Here is a 7,500-nt window from a genome sequence, read left to right on the forward strand (position 1 = left end):
TTTACTGTATCTCTGTTTACTGTATCTCTGTTTACTGTTTACTGTATCTCTGTTTACTGTATCTCTGTTTACTGTATCTCTGTTTACTGTATCTCTGTTTACTGTTTACTGTATCTCTGTTTACTTTATCTCTGTATACTGTATCTCTGTTTACTGTTTACTGTATCTCTGTTTACTGTATCTCTGTTTACTGTTTACTGTATCTCTGTTTACTGTATCTCTGTTTACTGTATCTCTGTTTACTGTTTACTGTATCTCTGTTTACTGTATCTCTGTTTACTGTTTACTGTATCTCTGTTTACCTGTTTACTGTATCTCTGTTTACTGTTTACTGTATCTCTGTTTACTGTATCTCTGTTTACTGTATCTCTGTTTACTGTATCTCTGTTTACTGTTTACTGTATCTCTGTTTACTGTATCTCTGTTTACTGTATCTCTGTTTACTGTATCTCTGTTTACTGTTTACTGTATCTCTGTTTACTGTATCTCTGTTTACTGTATCTCTGTTTACTGTATCTCTGTTTACTGTATCTCTGTTTACTGTATCTCTGTTTACTGTATCTCTGTTTACTGTATCTCTGTTTACTGTTTACTGTATCTCTGTTTACTGTATCTCTGTTTACTGTTTACTGTATCTCTGTTTACTGTTTACTGTATCTCTGTTTACTGTATCTCTGTTTACTGTATCTCTGTTTACTGTTTACTGTATCTCTGTTTACTGTTTACTGTATCTCTGTTTACTGTATCTCGGTTTACTGTATCTCTGTATACTGTATCTCTATCTCTGTTTACTGTATCTCTGTTTACTGTTTACTGTATCTCTGTTTACTGTATCTGTTTACTGTATCTCTGTTTACTGTTTACTGTATCTCTGTTTACTGTATCTCTGTTTACTGTATCTGTTTACTGTATCTGTGTTGGCGGACCACTCTTAGCTGGGACGTATTGGTTAACTTCTTTGACAAACTATCCAATGCAGAGAAACTTGAATTGTACCTTTTTTGTAATGAATGAGATGGAATTCCAGCAGATAGGTAAGTAGGTTGGTAAGCAGAGCAAGGCAGGCAGCGGGCAGGTAAGTAGGTTGATAGTAGCAGACAAAGCATGGACTCCAGTAATCCAACAAACGATTGGTAAGTGATTGAAGAATGGTGTTTAAAAGGCACAACTTAATGTCAAAACTAATGTCCAAGTAGTGTTCAATAATGATTCAAAAGCGTTTCGATAGCAAAGTAAAGAACTGTATGCCTATACGTTCCAACAGCTTCCTTGTTCTTTTTCTTGTGTTTGAAAAGGTGAGAGGCGGCCATCTTTATATTCAAACATTCTCACCAACTGTCAAAATAAGAGTCCCTTCAAAATAAAGGATCCTAAATCTAACAAAACATACCAGTGCTCCAATAGCACAACAATTTAGGTTAAACTAAACTCAAAATAGCTCCTACATAGCCGGCCCCTTATAGCTATTGCAGAAGGCAAGCTATAACTAACTAAATGTAATTTTCCAAGGAGCTATATATTATTTCCTTAAACTCATTATGCATTATTCACAAGAATAAATGGGTGCAAAGATTCAGTATATGCATCTGTATGATAGTGTGTGCACGTGCGCAAGTTCGTTCAAGTCTCACTCAGCTTCAGAATGTTGGCCTTCTACTAGCAAGCAGATTTTACTGATAGGTCTTTCAAGCTGGCTTATTTTAGTTTGAAGCCATACGCTGCGGACCAAGCCTTTGGAATCAGGGAAGGCTTCAGTGACTCTAGCCAGCATCCATGATCCTCTTGGCGCTGTGCTATCGGCTACTAGCACAACGTCTCCTGGACAGAAGTTGCGTCTGACACGAGACCATTTTTGCCGAGTTTGCAGGAGAGGGAGGTACTCTCGGACCCAGCGTTTCCAAAATAAGTCGGCAATGTACTGGACCTGTCTCCAACGATGCCTGGTGTAAAGATCTTCTTTCACAAACAAACCTGGAGGTAAAACAGGCTGCACCTTAAGTTGCAATATATGATTAGGCGTTAATGGCTCCAAGTCATTTGGGTTATCAGAAACAGTCGTGAGTGGACGGCTATTGAGAATGGCCTCAACCTCACACATTACTGTCTGAAGGCCTTCATCATCCAGATACTGCTGGCTGGTGACTGACCGTAATGTCGTTTTGACCATGCGAATCAACCTCTCCCATACCCCTCCATAATGGGCACCATGGGGAGGGTTAAATGTCCATTTTACCCCCTTTTGGAGCAGACTTTTTTCAATTTGTTGCATGTTCCAAGATTTCAAGGACTCTTTTAGTTCCTTTTCAGTTGCAACAAAGTTTGTTCCATTATCTGACCGCAACTCAGACACTGGTCCTCTTCTGGCAATGAAACGTCTGAGTGCATGAATGCAAGAGTCAGTGTCAAGTGAATGTGCAACCTCCAAGTGTATAGCACGGCTGGTAAGACATGTGAAAATCACGCCGTACCGTTTTACAATGCTGCGGCCTCGTTTTACCTCTAATGGCCCAAAATAATCAACCCCTACATGCGTGAAGGGCGGAAGGTCAGGGGTCAACCTGTCAACTGGCAAGTCTGCCATTTTCTGTTCACCTGCACTTAACTTGACTCTTCTGCACCTGGTGCATTCATAAATGACCTTTCTAGCCAGAGTGTTGGCGCAAGGAATCCAATATCTTTGTCTGAGTTTGGAGAGCATGTAATTTCTTCCACTGTGTCCAACTTCTTGATGGATGTGTTGAAGTAAGAGTTTGGAAACGTGATGGTCCTTAGGGAGAAGAGCAGGGTGTTTCTGCTCAGTGGGCATTGCCATTTTACTCAGACGCCCACCAACCCGTAAGATGCCATTGGCCAGAAGAGGATCTAACCTATAGATGGAGCTGTTTCTGTTTACATTTTGCATGCCTTTCTGCAAACAGGCTATTTCTTGTGGGAATCCCTGCCTTTGGCAAAACTGTAAGATTGTGACTTCAGCATCCTCTAGATCACTGCTTGATAGAACATATGGACCAGTCTTTTCATGTTTTCCTTTTCTTGTGATGATATGTCTGTTCAGATCTTTCTTGCCATTCTTAAGTAATTTCAACAGAACCGACTTGAACCTCAGGAACCATGCCACGGCTTTCTTGAGCTTCATCCAAGTTGAGAAATAATTCATGAGGTAATTAGTGGCGTTACAACTTTCCTTCACAGCAACATTGACAGTGACAACTCCTTTTCTTAATTCTGGGTCATCTTGAAAGAGAATGGGTTCAGATGGATGCTCTGGCCAGCAATGAGATGGTTCCTTCAGAAAGTCTGGGCCATTGATCCATGTTGTTCTTTTCAAGAATGTGTTGACATGTAGTCCCCGGGAGGCATAATCAGCGGGATTGAGTTTTGTGCCTATATACTTCCATTGGGAGACATCTGTCGCACTTCTGATGACATTAACACGGTTTGCCACAAAGGTTAGGAATCTTCTGCTTTCATTCCGGATGTACCTTAGAACAGTCATGCTATCTGTCCAAAACAGAGACCTTTCCAATTGCATATGCAACTCCTCAGATAGCATCTTGTCCATTCGTACAGCCAAAACTGCAGCAGTGAGCTCCATTCGTGGTGTGGTCATCAGTTTTAAGGGAGCAACTCGGGCCTTTCCCATTATAAAGGTGACGTGAACCTTGTTGCTGCTAGTCAGCCTAAGATAGGTAACTGTTCCATACCCAAGGTCACTCGCATCACAGAAGTGGTGCATCTGTGCTGTTTTGACATCTCCAAAGTTGTTTGGTACAAGACATCGGTTGACCTTGAACTCCCTTACTCTTGGAAGATCTTGCCACCATTGCTTCCAGGCTTGAGCGTGTACCCCTGGCAATTCTTCATCCCATCCAATGTTCTGCTTGCATAACTCTTGCAAGATGCGTTTTGCCGGAAAGGTGAGAGGTGCAAGGAATCCAAGTGGGTCATATATAGAACTGACCATGGACAGAATCCCACGTCTGGTGCATGGACGCTCCTTTATGGTCACCTGGAATGTGAAAGTGTCTTCCTTGACATCCCATTGCACCCCGAGCGCTCTTTCAACTGGCAAATCTTCTATGTCAAGGTCGAGATTCTTTATGTTCTTGGTCCTCTCAGGCTCTGGAATAGAGACCAAGACAGCTCTGTTGTTACTAATCCATTTGGTCAACTTAAAGCCTCCAGTTGCACAGAGTAATTTCAGCTCTTTACAAAGTCTAATGGCATGGCCCTCTGTGTCCACCGCTTTCAACAAATCATCCACATAGAAGTTGTTCTTGACTGTGCTAGTTGCATCAGCTGAGAAGCACCCCTTGTTATCCTCAGCTGTCCTCCTTAAAGCGAAACTTGCACAGCTAGCTGATGATGTTGCGCCAAAAAGATGTACGATCATCCTGTACTCTTTCAGTGGCTGACTAACGTCCCCATTCGGCCACCAAAGGAAGCGCAAGAAGTTCACATGATGAGATGGGACCTTTACTTGATAGTACATTTTCTCCACATCAGCAATGATTGCGATGTTGTCAAGACGAAAACGGACTAAGACCCCAATTAAGCTGCTTGTAAGATTGGGACCCTGAATGAGTTCAGTGTTCAGTGAGGCACCCTGATAAGCTGCAGAGCAGTCAAATACCACACGCAAGCTCCCCTTCTTTGGGTGAAACACACCATGGTGTGGAATAAACCACACTTTTCCATTTTCCTGCATCAACTGGTCTTGGGGTACAAGTTCAGCATGTCTGCATGATAGGACCGTTTTCATAAATGCACTATACTCATTATGAAAGTCACTATTCCTTTGAAACTTTCTTTTTAAAGACAATGCTCGTTGCTCTGCCATGTGACGGTTGTTTGGCATCATAGGATTATCCTTCTTGAATGGCAAAGGCAATTGATAATGTCCAGCCACTATTTCAACAGAGCTGTCCATTATCTGCATGAATTTGTGGTCTTCCACCGACATTTGTTTCTTTTCCTCAAAACTCTTTTCTGGGAATTCATGGTTGTATTGCTGAATCAAAAGTTCACTCAGGCTATCAACAGAAATCCGATGTGCATGAACATATTTCTGACCTTGCTTGTTGATGCATGCATTCTCAGTATGGAGAAGTCCATTCACCACCCAACCTAGCAGTGTTTTAACAGCAAAGGGTCCATTACCCTGGCTATTGATAATTCTCCAAGGTTCCATCAATTTGGGTGCATTAATCCCAATCAGAAGGTCAATCCCAGCATTAATGTTGGGAATATCAACATCTTGAAGATAAGGCCATTTTCGAATATCTTCTCGTCTGGGGATATGTTCTCTGTTGACTGGAATTTCCTGCTGAGTGTACACTTCAGGTAACTTTATGAATTCCTTTCCTTCCAGGTTACACACTTCCAGGCCCTTGACTACCAGGCTGTTAACAGATTTCTTTTGCCCCATAGTGCGCAGAAGTATTTGTTGAGGTTTCCCATTAGCATTCAAATTCCTCCTAAGTTGTTCTGTGCAAAATGTTGCAGAACTCCCTGGGTCAAGGAAAGCGTATGTCTGAACTACATGATTCGAATTACTCAGTTTGACTTGAACTGGTATTATTGCAAGTGTACAATGTTTATCACTACAATTAAGTGCCTCTGGTTTCAGTGAAACCAACCCGCTGCTCACTGCCTTTTTGTCTGAAGGACCTGAATTACTCTGCTCTCCCGTTACATTTTGAGGTATATGCAAGATAGTGGGATGTAATTTAGAACAAATTGAACAGGTTTGTCTTCTTTTGCAGGTCTTACTCATGTGTCCTTTAGCAAGACAACCAAAGCAGACACCTTTAGTCTTTAGCAGCTCAACTCGTGCGTTGTGAGACTTCTGCATCAGCTCTTGACATGACACAATCTCATGCTCACCATTACAGGCAGGACAGAGTTTTGATGAACTGTTTTTGGGCACATTGGATGCTTGCATTGTGCTCTCTGTATTGTTCTTTGGTGCAACTGCTACTGTTGTGGCGAAACTGCTCCCTCTGTTCTTCTGCATGAAACTCATTGGCTTGCTACTGTTAGCAGCTGTTCTTGTTGATCTTCTGTTTGAGGAGCCGTCTTGGAGGTTACCAAAAACTGGGTCTTGTAAAATCCTGGCCTGCCTTTCCAGGAAGACGACAAGATCGGCAAACTCGGCTCTTGCTCCTGTTCGTTCCCTGATGTCAAAAGCATGTGATCTCCATTTTTCTTTCACTTTGTACGGCACCTTGGAGATTAGAAGCCTCAGGTTTAATGGAAGGTTCAGCTCATCCATGTACCTTAAGGTACGCATTACATTACAGCATCCACGGAGGAAAAGAGCATAACTGTACAGAGCTTCTCCATTGTCTGATGGGATATTATTCCAATTTAAGGCTTTATCCATATAAGCATTAGTAATTTTAAACTCATCTCCAAAATGAAGTTCCAATAGGCGTTTTGCCTCTGCATACCCTCTATCTGCATCCACATGAAGACAACTTCTGACCAGCTCCTTAGGTTGGCCAGAGGTGTATTGTTCAAGGTAATACAGTTTGCCTTCGCTATTGCTGGTGTTTTTCTCAATACAGTGTTCGAATGCCTGCATAAATGGTCTGAAGTTCAGAGGTTCACCGTTAAACATGGGTAGGTGCTTAGTTGGAAGTAAAGTCATTTTGTGTTGCTGTGCAATAAGATCAGCAACAGCACCCAGGTTGCTGGTATCTGAGCTTAAAGGCGCATGTGGAAAGGAGGTACCTGCAGCTGCTTGACTGGTCGGATTCAGTTGTAAGGTCTGGACAGGCCTTTGTAACCTCCGCGGTCTCGTATCCTGTGTTAAAACCTTTTGCAATGGTGTTTTGGGAACAGCAGAGATTCTGGTATATTCCACTGGTGAGGCTTCTGGATAAACATGCTCCTTAATTCTGTCATATTTGCTCTCCAGATACGCATTCATCCCATCTCCTGGCAATTCTGAAACTTCTGCCGATTTGAGTCTAGAGTTCATAGATTCAGAATCAATGTTCTGTAACACTTGCACCTTTGCATTAGCTGCAGCCAACTCTGTTTCAAGTTCAACTCTTTCCATTGCATTTTGCACTTTAATTCTTTCCATTTCCAAGGCTTGTTTTTTCTTCAGTCCTTCAGTACGTTGCAATAGAGCTGCCTTTTCAGCTTCAGCTATTAAACGTGCGGAAGACACTGACGAAGATTTTGAGGAAACACTGCCACCAGAACGTGAATATTTTACTTTACCTGCACGTGCTGCCACAATAGATATACTGTCCAGAGGAGATACCACAGTTTGGGGTTCATGGCTTTGAGCACTCTTCCACATTTCTACCTCATTCAAAAACGTTTCAAAAGTTTGCATCTTTGGTTGGTACCAATCATCATTGTCACTTTTCTTTTCCTCTTCCTCCTGCAGCACTTGCACAGATTGATGCACATCTTTAAATTCATCCAATGCCACATGGAGCTGTTCAATGCCTGTGTCAATGGCTTCAATATCTCCACCTTTTA

Source organism: Rhinichthys klamathensis, unplaced genomic scaffold (assembly GCF_029890125.1).
Source record: "Rhinichthys klamathensis goyatoka isolate OS25496 unplaced genomic scaffold, OSU_Roscu_1.1 h1tg000377l_1, whole genome shotgun sequence".
NCBI lineage: Eukaryota > Metazoa > Chordata > Actinopteri > Cypriniformes > Leuciscidae > Rhinichthys > Rhinichthys klamathensis.